At 44.9% G+C, this 13,651-nt stretch overlaps 1 protein-coding gene and 1 long non-coding RNA gene across 2 annotated transcripts in view; one reads left to right on the top strand and one right to left on the bottom strand.

Moving 5' to 3' along the window:
• Nxn (nucleoredoxin) overlaps positions 1-13,651 on the top strand; it is a 141,928-nt gene that overhangs the window by 60,570 nt on the left and 67,707 nt on the right. The window lies entirely within an intron of this gene.
• On the bottom strand, positions 6,809-12,546 carry LOC118239136. The gene is made up of 2 exons (XR_004770730.1): positions 12,310-12,546; positions 6,809-7,371 (listed from the first exon to the last, which is right to left on the bottom strand). It is a non-coding gene; the product is annotated as an uncharacterized LOC118239136 (long non-coding RNA).

Raw genomic sequence — 13,651 nt, 5'->3', positions numbered from 1 at the left:
ATCCAGAACAATCTAGATGACGGTATCTGTGTTCAGAAAATTCATCTAGATTGTTCTGGTGACCATAAATGGGATAACTCCAACATAAACCTTCCATATGTCCCAGAGTTTCAAAAAAAGAGATCAAATGATCAACCAAGGCTTTGGAAAGACATTTCTAACATGTAGGACAGAGATTAGGACCACTTGGGCTTTTTTTTGTTTGTTTTTTGTTTTTTTTTTTTTTCCTTGAGGCATTGAAGGCTTTTAAAGTCAATTTGAGTAAAGAATTTGAACAAAGAAATATAAACTGACTTATAAAAGATACCTGGTTCCACTTAGAATGAAAGAAGTGTAACTAATGAAATACAATATGTGACTATTGGGTTGGCAAAAGGAGCATTTGATGACATACAGTGTTGGCAAGAGTCTGCAGCCGCAGCCGCAGCCGCACACGGGTAGAGTGTAAACTGACGGGGTTTCTTTGGCAACACCACCCAGAATTAAAAATATATGTAATCTGAACTACTAGTCCAATTTCTAGGGATTTATCCAACACATCTTACAAATATAAACAAAAGTGTCTATAGTAATGTTCATAGATGTGGAATGTTCAAAAGTGTTTATTGAAGCAGCGTTTGCAGCTGAAGGAAACGTGAAACAAACGTGTCTGTTAGTAAAGGGTTTGTTGGTGAGCTGGGGGTGGACCACAGTGCTAAAGCACTTGCGCCCATGCAAAAGGCCTTGGGTTTGATTCTCAAATTGGGAGAGGAAAAAGAAGTCTCTTTAAATTATAGCGTGTCCACAGAGTGGAATCTTGTTTGTCCAATAAAAGGCGTGTGCCTCTCAGCCCTAGATACACACTGGCCTATCTATGCAAATAGATTTGTGACCTTTTTTTAAAACTGAATTGAATTTTCTATTTGTGTGTGGGTGTTTTGCCACCATGTGTGTATGTGCAGGCTGTGCATGCCTGGTGCCTGAGAGGCTGAGAAGAGGGCTTTGGATCCTCTGGAACTTGAGTTACAGATGCTTGTGAGCTGCGCTGGGGTTGCTGGGAATGGAGCCAGGGACCTCTGCAAGAGCAGCCAATGCTCTTAACCACTGAGCCATCTCTCCAGCTCTAGATTTGTGACATTAAGGTAATAATTTGATAACTGGCATAACATTTTTAAAAGGGTGAAGTGAATGATACTAGTGCCTGTGTGTGTGTGTGTGTGTGTGTGTGTGTGTGTGTGTGTGTGTGTTTGTGTGTGTGATGTTTGCAGGGACATCTATATGAGAAGCCGGTGAGGGGGTTGCCTCTGAATGTTGGACCAGGAGGATCTGGGGAGAGAAAAAATTTTACATGAAAATTTTTACCACATGCATGCTTTGTGTTTATAATTAGGAAAAACTACAAAAGTGCAGTTAAAAATTATAAAAAAAAAAAAAAAACATTAGTGAAGAAACAGACTTCCTAGCTGAAAATGTGAAATATTGCAAAGGCATCATTTCTTCTAAATTAATTTATAAGCTTAATGTAGTTTTAAAAAATTCTAAAGAGGGGGCTGGAGAGATGGCTCAGAGGTTAAGAGCACTGACTGCTCTTCCAGAGGTCCTGAGTTCAATTCCCAGCAACCACATGTTGGTTCACAACCATCCGTTATGAGATCTGGTGCCCTCTTCTGGTGTGCAGATATACATGGAGGCAGAATGCTGTATACATAATAAATAAATAAATCTAAAAAAAAAATTCTAAAGAGAAATCAGGGCCTGACTTTTATTGTTTAGAAACTTAGGGTAGGCTAGGCAGTGGTGGTGTACGCCTTTCATCCCAGCACTTGAGAGGCAGAGGCAGGTGGATCCCTGTGAGTTCAAGGCCAGCCTGTTCTATAGAGCAAGTTCCAGGACAGCCACAGCTGCACAGAGAGACCCTGTCTTGAGCAAACAAAAGCAAACAAACAAAACAAGTTTAGTGTATCCACAGGGGAAGACAGAAACATAATGTTCACAAAAAAATGCCTTGAACAGCCACAAAGCTACATATCAAGTGCAGAGCAATAAAATTGAACACACATGTACTGTGGGAACTCAGTGTCCTCTGAGAGTATGCAGAATGCAGTTAACTGGCAAAATATTCTTTAAAAATCTCTTTTAAAGCTAAAAAAGATAAGAGTGAGAAGGGCTCTGTCTTTAGATCACAGCCCCTCAGAAGGTGGACACTGACTGGCCTCTTCAGGACTTCTGCCTCGAGTGAGGAAGTTTTTTCCCTGGTCTGCCCTCATCTAAGCTATGTGGGAAAGACAGAAAGCCCCGCCTACATTGCCAATTCCGAAACTCATCAGAGGGGCCCAGATGCACCCCTCACCCCTCCCCCGTTTCCATTTGGAAAAGCCATTCTGAATTTGCAAGTGACTGTAAATGAAGTAATCAAGGACAGACAGGATTGAGATGACCAGCACAGGCTTTGCCAGAAGAATGGAAACAATACTGACCACATTTGTTGGCATCCGTTCCTCCAAGCAATAATGCTGTATGGAGAACATAGTTTTTGAAAAACAAAAAAACAAAACCATCAATTCTGAGTATTTGTAGCAACTGAATGCTTAACTTGAAACCAATGATAAATTCCTTAAAAAAAAAAAAAGACAGCATCACACTCTGGGGGCTTTAAATCTGGGGGCTTTAAAGACATCCCCACAGCACTGGGAAGACATTTTTTCATCAGTCTATGCCACTTAGATTAGAATTGGAGTCGTGGGTTGTTTGATTTAAAAGATGTGATGAGTGGCTATATCCTACAACAGGACTTCTTGGAAGAAAAACTGGTTTTTGTACATCTTCTCCAGAAGCGATTCCCAGTGAGTAGGTAAAATGACATTTAAGATTATTTTTCTCTTGTCAAGTAACCTGCCTGTATGGTGGGAATATTTCACAGACATTTTTTTTTTTTTGTACAATAGATGCAGCCATTGAAGGGGCATCACTTGCTAACATCTCCTAAGACAGATGCCATTTGCTGTGAGCTGCTTTGTGTTAACCCTCTTCATCTGTGGTACCCACGGGAGTGCAAGACTCCTGTCCTTTGGAACATGAGCTATCAAACCTGCGTGTTTCATCCTGCAAAACCAGAGCAGGAGCAGAGCAGTGCCGTGTTCTGTGTGCAGTCAGTGTCACAGCAGGGTCTCTGTGCCTTTATTGTTTCTCTCCTCAGTGCAGGGCTGTCAAAATGTTATTTAGAGACTGTATTCAAAGACACACAAGAACTCGTCCCTTTGGTATCACTGAAAAAGGAATACAATGTCTTCTACTCTTTGATGTGGAAGAGTGGCACATTCTAAAATTGCAGTATGGCTGGGAAGCATTTGTATTTGGGAGGATTTTCCTTGTTAGCTTCTGGGTTTTGTTTTGTTTAAGACATTATGTAGTGCTATCATTATGTAGTGCTGGCTGGCCTGGAACTTGCTATATAGACCTAGTTGGTCATTAACTCGTAGAGATCTATCTACCTGCCTCTGCCTCCAGAGTGCTAGGGTTATAGGGAAGGAGCATTTGCAATGTTAGATTTTTGCCATACCTTAATGATATTAAAACAGAAGGACAAAATCCTCCAGGATGTTTTAAAACTCTGTGTGTGTGTGTGTGTGTGTGTGTGTGTGTGTGTGTAAGAGGCAGGGGGATCTCTGTGAGTTCAAGGTCAGCCTGGTCTACAGAGCGAGGGCCAGGACAACCTCCAAAACAATACAGAGAAACCCTGTTTTGAAAAAACCAAAACAACAACAACAACAATCAAACAAAAAACAAAAAAACAATTTTTGGTTCCCTTGTAGCTGAAGGACCTTTTTGCTGATCCTGCAGCCCTCCCCAGGGAGCCCCTGGCCTGTGTTTGGGAGCCACTGCCCTGGACTATGTAGATTTAGCTGTGATAGTTTCCAAAGTTTTGTCATATGTGTTACTGTGGCAAAACATGATAAAAACTTGAAGAAAGATTTACTTTGGCTGTCAGTTTTGAATGATCCATTTGATGGCTATTTGTCCCTGTTACTTTAGGGCCTGATATGAGGCATCATGTCCTTGGGGGAAGAGGGGATGGGTGACCTGTATGATGGAGGCAAGCAGCTCACCTCATCGCTGCCAGGGAGCAGGGAGACAGAAGGGAGAGGTGACGGGTTGGAGACAGACCCAGCTCCTGTTGTAGTTCTGTCTGACTTGTCCCCACAGATTCATGCTTTGGGTGATGTTTTTCACTTGGGGGTGCTCTTTCTGAAGGCTATGGAACCTTCAGGGGGTGGGACCTGGTCAGCAGAGGTGGGTTACTAGGGATGGATACAGTGTGGCCAGCTGCTGCCTCATCTTCTTGCCACCATGTCTTTGGTGACTGTACTCTCTGACTGTGAACTAAAACAAACACTTCCTTCCTGAAGGTGCTTTCCTGGGGTATTTTGCCACACTAAAGAGAAAAGTAACTAATGCAGCAGCTCTTTACAGGTACCAGATAACCCTGGAGAATTTCTGTTGATCCAGGATTTCCCAAAACTGGTCTGTACATGCAAGCTGTAGTCACTCCTCCTCCCCTTTGTGAGACACCCTAGGTGATCCCGTGGGCACTCTGTGAGGGTGCTGTGGGCACCCATGAGAAAGGCTGATTTTGGCTGTGAGGTAAAGATGCTGTTGAGGGTCTTCATAAGCTCCTCCAGAGCTGGTGCTCTCTTGTTGTCCTGGAGTGGCGTTAGTGTCAAATACTGAACATGGATTTGGAAACAAAGATGTGTTCTCTAGCAACAGTTAATTTTCCCCCTTGTGGTGTTGGAGGACCCTGTACATGCTGGGCAAACAGTCTCCCACTAAGCACACTCCAACCCTACAATTAGTCCTTGGAGACAAAAGCTTTCTCTCTCCCTCTCTTTTTTTTTTTTTTTTTCATTAAGTTACTCTTCATAAAATGATCACTAGTCACTTAGGTACTTAATTGCTACTCCAAGCTTGCATTGTTGTCTCTATTCCATAGAAGATGGGGAGTGTATAGTAGGTCTTTTGTTCAGCTAGTAAGAAATATTTAGACATTTAATTCTCTTCTTAGCCCTAAAACATTGCAGGCAGAAACAATCGTCTACATTAATAGGTAATTTTCTGGGTGTCTTATGATACAGAAGCAGCAGGAACAGGATGAGTAAAGGCGGGAACAGATGTCTTTCTCCATCTTGATTAACTCCTTTCAGATGCGTCCTGTGTACTGCTGTGTCCCCTTGGCTAGCTCCCTCCAGAATTTGCTGACCATGACCCTAGTATGATTTCCAATCAAGATATATGTGTGTGTATGTGTGCCTGCTTGTCTGTATGTGCACCATATGCATGCCGTACCCTGGGAGGCCAGGAGAGGCCGTCAGATTCCCCCGGAATTGGAATTACAGGTGGTTGTAAGCTACCCACTGTGGGTGCTGGGAACTGAAACTGGGTATTCAAGAGCAGTCAGTGCTCTTAACTGCTGAGCCATCTTTCCAGCCCTTCCTCCCTCCCTTCCCTCATTTTTTTTAAAGATTTTATTTATTTTTATTATGTATATAATATTCTGCTTCCATGTATATCTGCACTCCAGAAGAGGGCACCAGATCTCATAACGGATGGTTGTGAGCCACCATGTGGTTGCTGGGAATTGAACTCGGGACCTCTGGAAGAGCAGTCGGTGCTCTTAACCTCTGAGCCATCTCTCCACACCCCCCCCCCCACCATTCTTCATTGATTTGTTTACTTGCTTTCTGAGATAGAGTCTTGCTATGTAGCTCTGGCTGTCATGGAGACCAGACTGACATAGAATTTGTGATGGTCCTCCTGCTTCTGCCCACAAAATGCCACCACACTCAGCCCTAGGGGTCTGGAGAGATGGCTCAGTGGTTAAGAGCTGGCTCTTCTTCCCAAGGACCCTGGTTCAATTCCCAGCACTCACATCAGGCAGGTCACAAGAAACCTGACACTTTCTTCTGGTTTCCACAGACACCTGCATTGACATGCACATATGTAAGTGTAATTAAAAAAAAAAAGCAGTTTGAATATAACTCAGAAACCATAATGGAATTTTTCTTATAAAGTAGGTTTCTGGCTTCTCATATGGTACCCATATTAGGGATTTTTTGTTTGTTTGTTTGACAGGTTCTTACTAAGTTGCCCAGGCTAGCCTTGGATTTACTCTGTAGCTCAGGCAGACTTTGAACTTGAAATTCCCCTGCCTTGGGTATTCAGGCCTGTGTTTCCAAGCCTGGCTTGCTAAGGAACTGTTAATGTTGATTCTTTTTTATGCTTAGGGAAGAAAGGGCAGGTGTTCGGCAAGTGTTTGTAGAGTTCAGGGGAGAACACTACTGACCTGTAAGGATGGTGTCCTTGCTTAAGGCAGCCATAATAACAGTCACCAGCTATGCACAGCCCCACAGAGTGCTATCGTGGCCATTACTATATATACCCCTGCAGCAACTCTGAGGGGGATGCTGACTTGGCAGTTTTTTTGTTTGTTTGTTTTTGTTTTGTTTTGTTTTGTTTTTGCTTTCCTTCAACTTTGTATTTCAAGGAGCTGAAGCTCAGAGCTGTTAAGTAGCAAATGAGTAGGGATATATATATATATATATATATATATATATATATAATATATATATATGGGGATGCTGGCATGCTTCTATAATCCCAGTACTCAGAAGGTGGAGGCAGGAGGATTGTGAGTTTGAGGCTTGTCTGGGCTACTAGGGAAAGACTGTCTCAAAAACAGAAGTGAAACCCCTTTCATTTTTGTTTCTCGATGCTGGAGATGGAATCCAGGACTCTGTACATATGACAGAAGCGCACTGCCACTGAGTCTCACTCCAGGCCTATTCCTTACGGCTTTATTATAATTCCTGTTTTGAGTAACATGGGCTTCCCCTTAGCAAAATGCTGCCATACCGATGAGTCCACCTTACACCTGCAGGTTGGGGTAGAAAAACAGGGGAAATGCTCCTTTTATGACTGACCCTTTGCAGTCTACGTGTCCCTCCTTTTAGTCCGTGGTAGTTGTGGGATGGGATGCAGCCAGCACAGGGGTTAGCTGGGCTGAGGCGATAGTGCAGGTAGAAACTGGCAGGTGCTCTCAGGGCTAACCTGCAGTACATGGCGTTCTCCAGGTCCAGCCACCCTTTTCCAGGCTTGATACAGCTTCCAGGGTCCATGTCAGATGAGCAGATGTTGTTAGGCATGTACGGACAAAGGTTGAGCTAAAGCTGTCTAATTATTAAATTTTTTGGCAGGAATTCTATGTGAATCACTTCCAAAAAAATTTACATTAAAGTTAATGTTACAAGTCTGACTTGAGCCCACAAAACTTGGAAAGCTTGGAGTTCTGAGTTTGTCCATGCAGTCTTAACTCTTCCTTGTCTAGAACGGACTTTCCTACAAACAAGAGACATGAATGTTACCAGGTACTCATCAGGAAGAGTTCTGAGGGCTCAGCCCAAGAGGGAGCTAGTCTAATATTTGGTTAAGATTTCGTGACTGTGGTAACATCCTGGGTTCAAATCCTGCCAAGTCACTCACAGGCTGACTTTAATCAAGTCCATCCATCTCCTCATCATCATTTTGCAATATTTGGGGCCTTGTGCATGGCCCCCAAGAAGCCCATTAATTTCTGAGCCTCTTTGAACATTAGTGTTCCAACTAGAAAGTGGAGGTCATAGAGTTCCAAGAGTTGACCTGTGTGTTAAATGAGCTATTGTACAAAAATCAGGGACTGGAGTGATGGTTCAGGGGTTAAGAGCACGTGATGCTCTTGCAGAGGACCCAGGTTCAGTATCTAACACCCACATGGCAGCTCACAGCCATTCATAACTCCAGTTCCAAGGGATTCAACTGGCACACATGTGCACATACATGCATGCAGACAAAACATTAATATGCAGAAAATAAAAATAAACCTTGGTGGTGCATGCCTTTAATCCCAGTACTCAGGAGGCAGAGGCAGGTGGATCTCTGTGAGTTTGAGGCCAACCTGGTCTCCAGAATGAGTTCCAGGACAGCTAGGGCTGTTACACAGAGAAGCCCTGTTTCAAAAAAAAAAAAAAAAGAAAGAAAGAAAGAAAGAAAGAAAGGAAGCAAGGAAGGAAGGAAGGAAAAGAAAAGAAAAAGAAAACCCGATAGAGTAGAAAAGTTTTTACCTAATAATGATGCTTTTATTGCCTGGAACTCAGTGGTTAAATTTCAGGAACCCTCCTGTTTCTGCCTCTGTACCACTGGGACTACAGTGTGTGCCACCACACTCAGCATCTCACGTGGGTCCTGTTGGTTGACTTTAGGTACTCTTGCTTGGGAGGCAAGAATTTTACTGACTGAACTGTCTTCATAGCCCCAGTTAATTTTTATCCTTAAGGGGTCATAGGTGTTGCTCAGCGACAGAATACTTACCAGATGGGTGTGAGGCCCTGGGTTGCATCCCTGACACACAAGAAACAGTGTTTTCTGTTACCTTCCTGGCTGCAGAGTTCCTGAGCTAATGTGGACTATTGCATTGGAAGGGGAACAGAGCTAATTCTTCTCTGTGTCTTTGGGAGCTGTGGGTAAAGTCGTCGAGGAGTGGGCTGACTGTAGAAATGCTTCCTCTGGTTTCGGGTTCAACCTTGACTCACAACCTGAACTGAAAACCTAGGGCTATTTTGGGAGATGGTGGAAGAGGAGCTGGAGCTCTGGCTGAGGATCACGGTCCAACTTCTAGACAGTTGGCGATTCACTGGGACACCACCAAGTCCAGGGGGAAACTGACACTGGATTGACTGAGATGGAACCTAACGATTTGGTGTGTCCATAACCTCCAGGCACTGGCTTCCCCTTCAGTGTGTCCTTGAACACTGTAACTGCTGCTGAAGGAAGGGACTTTTCTCTGTGTTTTAGCATCAGGGGAGGTGAGTCCAAGGAAACTGGAGCACCGGAACTAGAGTCTGGGCAGAGCTGGCTGTTGAATCTGGGTCTCACATCTCCATGAGAGGTATAAATCAGGCCAGGGTTCTAAACTGGAGAAGGGAAGGAGCTGGTACGTCTAGTTTAGATGCCATCCCCGCTGGCTTTCCTGAATTTTATGGATGGTGTGGTTGGGATTGAGGTTAAGTGCACCAGAGCAGAAGGAAGGGTCTATCTCTTCCTGAAATCCAGGCATGTCCCCTGGCCTCTCAGAAGATGTGTCCAGCCCAGCAGCTGGAGTCCTGTGACCATCACTGCAGAATGAGCCTGCGTGTTTAAACCTCTAAGGCCTCCTTGTCCTTTAAGAGAAAAAGCATGCCACTTTCTTTATAGACGATGGTTTTTGAGTGATTTTTGGCCTTGTTAATAAAGTGCTAATGTTGAGGTCCTTCCCAGTGACAGGAATCTGAAAAATGACTGCCATTTGTTTTTCTTCTCCTTGAACTAGCAGATTCATTTTGATTGTAAATAAACTTACCACCTTCCCTTCCCACCGAGGGAGGATGTCAAGTGCTAGCCATGGCCTGCCAGAAGCCTTGGGGGCAGAGAGACCTAGCTCAACATTTTTGCCTAGCCTGTCTGTCTGTTCCTAGACAGTGTGGCAAGAAAGAACATGGACCCAGGAGTTCAGCTCCATGGCCATTCATTGTTTCTAAGCCTCAGTTTCCCTATTTATTGACTGATTTGTGTATTTAAAACCTGTGTGTGTGTGTGTGTGTGTGTGTTGTTGTTGTTGGTGGTGGTGGTGGTGGTGGTGGTGGTGGTGGTCAGAAGACACTCTGTGGAGTCGATTCTCTCCTTCTACCTTTATGTAGGATCCAGGGATTGAATTCAGGTTGCCAGGCTCCTGCAGCAAGTGCCTTTATGAGCCTAGCCATCTCACCAGCCCCTCTACTTTATAGCTCTAACTAATAACCACTACTCTCTTGTATACTATTGTTTATGGACTCTCACCCTTGAGAGCAGGAGCCCAAGTGTTCCCAAGACTTCACCGTGTGTTAACACCATGAGCTAACAAGTGGGCAGATGAGATACTACATGAAGGAAGGAGGTGATGGTGATGCTGTGACTGAGGTGCTGTGACAAAAGCATGTGCAGCGCCAGGTGCACACACAGCCAGGTGCACACACAGCCAGGTGCACACACAGCCAGGTGCACACACAACCAGGTGCGCCTATGCACAGAGCCAAGTGCAGAGAGAGCCAGAAACATGCATAGAGCAGGCATCTCAGCCCTGCCCTTCTTTTGGAGAGTGGAGAAGAAAAGCTGATTTTCAAAGGAGGTGACTTCCTGACAAGTTTCTGTTGACTTGAGAGGCAAAGATGGGACCAATGTGTCCCAGGCAGTGGGGGACCAGGAGGAGTGTGTTTTCCTAAAAGAACATAAAGTGCAGAACCAGGTCAGTGCCTCTCAAGTTGCCCCTTGGGGATATTTGTCTAGACTCAGGGAGGCAAGGGTGATGAAAGCCAGGAGTGCTGTAAATGGTCTACAATGTACAGAGAGCCACTGCCACCAAGAAACGAGAAGCTCTGAGCCCTGTGCAAGGGCAGCAGCCCCCTCAGAGAGGCTGAGAGAGGGCCTGATATCCTGATAGGCACAAAGATGAATGTCAGGGAGGGGAGAAATTCCTGTCAGTAGGTGGGTAGTTATCTGAAAATTGCATACTGCCCAGCCACTGGAGCACTCAGAGAACTTTCTGGATGCAGAGTGTCAAGTTGTCCTTAAGTATAGTGAATGAGGAATTCATTTAACACTGAGCTGAAGAAATCTTTGCTGGTCACCAGGGAGAGGCATTAGGAAGCTAATAGGTTGCACTGTCTGTAATTTCTCTATTCCCATTCCACGACAGCGGAAGCATGCAGGATATCAGCAAAGCTGCCTGGCACTTTCCTTCCCTTATTAAGTTAAGTGATTGCTTCTCTCTGACTGACTGATAAGCTGGAAATGCAGCTGACCCTGCAAGGAGCTGTTAAGAAGAAATTGAGCCCCTACCCCCAATCACATGATTTCTTTTGCTAGCTGTTTGTCCTTTGTTAAAAAGCCAGCCCTGGGGTGCTGGAGAGATGACTCAGTGGTTAAGAGCACTGGCTGTTCCTCCAGAAGACCTGGGTTCAATTCTCAGCAATCACTTGGCAGCTCACAACTGGCTGTAACTCCAGTTCCAGGGGATCTGACACCCTCACACAGATATACATGCAGGCAAAATATCAATGCACATAATAAACAAATAAAATTTAAAAGTTATTCTGTTAAAACAAAAAACAAAACAAAACAAAAAAGGGCCAGGTCTGCATGTTATTGTTTGCCTGCCTCCCCCCATTGCAGTGACAGAATTCAGACCTAGAGTCTCACAGGTGCTAACCAGTGCTCTCCCATGGAACCACATGCCCAGCCCAACCTCTGAGTCTCCTCCCAACTGCCTCTCCCACCAGAAGCCAGGATTCTGTCTCCCCTTCTCAAACATTCTTGCTCACTCTTTAGGTGAGCCTGGCTTGGGCTTGTCTAGGGCCTGCCAGGAGCTGATGGCTGTTCTCATCCTCCCACAGCAATTCATTTTCCCGGGCACAGCAGCCCTGGGTTGCCAGTGGCTTTCCTGAAGACTCGTGTGTGTGTGTGTGTGTGTGTGTGTGTGTGTGTGTGTGTGTGTGTGTGTGAGAGAGAGAGAGAGAGAGAGAGAGAGAGAGAGAGAGAGAGAGAGGCTCTATTGTTTCGAAGGCTGCAGTTTTCATTACTGATCAGCATTTATCTACTGTGTGGACTTGTTCATGAGAGGTGTAAGTTAAATAGCCAAACCTAGAAAAGGACCAATTTGAAGAAAAGGGGGGAATGTTCTGTGATATGTGGCATCTGGAGGTGAGGAGGCTGTGTATGAATAACCAGGACAGGTGGGTCCATCATATCGTCTCAGAAGCCTGGGAAAGTCCCAGTGTCTGTTGGTCAAAGTTTGAAACTGGATGATAAATTCGATGGCTGGGAACAGTGTGCTCCAAAAACAATGCCAAATCCATAGAAAGGTCCTGGACTAGTATGAGTGAGATGTGAGATTTTAGTTTAAAGTGAAATTGAAACACTAAGATAACAGCTAAAACCATCTGGTTTTAACCCTTTTCTGTGTGCCAGACTCCATGTTAAAAGGTTTACAGATACCAGCCAAATTAACCTTCCCAACAGCCCTGGGAGTTATAGGAGTAGCCTATGTAGACGTGTTACCCCAAAAGTTTGGTGATGGAAGGTATTGACAATGTTGTAAAAAAAAAAAATGAGTGATCTTAGAGAAGATGAGTTCTTTCTGAACCAAGTGTTAGGTTTTCATTGCTGTAACAAATGCACCACAGAATCAGCTTAAGGGCTCATTGTTGCAGAGGCTTTATCTGTGCTCACCTGGTTGGGTTTCAGGTCCTGGAGAAGAGGGTGTGACAGAGGGAAAGTACTCAGGCAACTAGGGAGCAGAATAGGTGTGTCTTCATGGGTGGACCTCTTCCTTTTCTTTTCAGTCCACAACATGGGGGCGGGAGGTACTGGCCCACATTCAGGGCTGCCCTTCCTACATGGAAATGCTTCCACACCCACACACATCTCGTTGGCATGCCTTACTCATCCAGGCACTTCTTGGTGCAGTCAGGTTGACAACCAAGATTAACCATTAGGAGCTGGTAGCCGCTTTAGGTGATGTTTGCTGGTCTGTCCTCATCCCTGCATTGTATGGCAGTTAACGCCCCTTGAAACGTCTCCTGATGTGTGTGCTGTTGGCTTCCATTTTTTCTTCTTAAAGAAATGACTTGCTTATTTCTTTGGAGGAGGTGAAATTATAAAGTACTCTGGATAAAGGAAAGGAAGTCGGGCAAAAAGGAGTGAGGGTTTGGGAATAGCTCTCAGGGGGTTTGTTTGGCGGCCAGTAGAGACCCAGTAGAGGGATTTGAACTTGCTGTAGTTACATCTCAGCTGTGTATTCTAGTGGAAGGGAGTGTGTTCAAGCAGATATTACAAAGCAGAAGTTGTTGTTTGTTAGGGTGCCTGTCTCTCAATCAGAGAGATAAAAACAAAACAAAAACTGTTACCTCAGGCTCTCTCTTTGCCAGAGCCTGGAGGTACCTGAACACAAGGCAGTACCCTACTAGGGTACCCCAGTTCCGTTCTATCTGGAATATTCCCAAGGGCCCAAGTGTTAAAAGTTTAAGCCGAGCTGGGTACTACTGGAATGTGGGGAAACCTTTAAAAGGAAGGACTTAGTAGGGGGCCTTCCTGTTGTGGGCTGGGGCTGTAGCATCCTTCAAGGAGATCTTTGTACTCTGGCCCTTCCTTTTTTTCTCTGGCTTCCCAGGCACACCACAAGGTGAGCTTCCTCCACCATCACTCCCACCATTGAAATATTGCCTCCCACAGACCCAAAGCAAAGGGCCATCTGACCATTATGTAACATCTCTAACCTGTGAGCCAAAGTAAACTTTCCTCTTGTGAAGCTGATTGTCTGAGGTGTTTTGTTATGGCAACGGGAGCTAACACAAATAACATGTACTCACTGTGGTCACTGAGGAGGAGTGTCACTGTTACAGCCACCCGTACTTCTTTCTGGCACCACTTTTGGTTGTCACAAAATGTTACAACTAGTGTCTGGGTAGAGGTCAGAGATTCTGCTGCTAAGAAGAGTTCAGTAATTCACAGGACAGCCCACCACAGCACAATGTCCCCAGTGCCAACTTACCCAGGAGGGCTGGGTGCAAGG

Source organism: Cricetulus griseus, chromosome 7 (assembly GCF_003668045.3).
Source record: "Cricetulus griseus strain 17A/GY chromosome 7, alternate assembly CriGri-PICRH-1.0, whole genome shotgun sequence".
Taxonomy (NCBI): Eukaryota; Metazoa; Chordata; class Mammalia; order Rodentia; family Cricetidae; genus Cricetulus; species Cricetulus griseus.
This window is presented reverse-complemented; position numbering and strand designations above follow the sequence as displayed.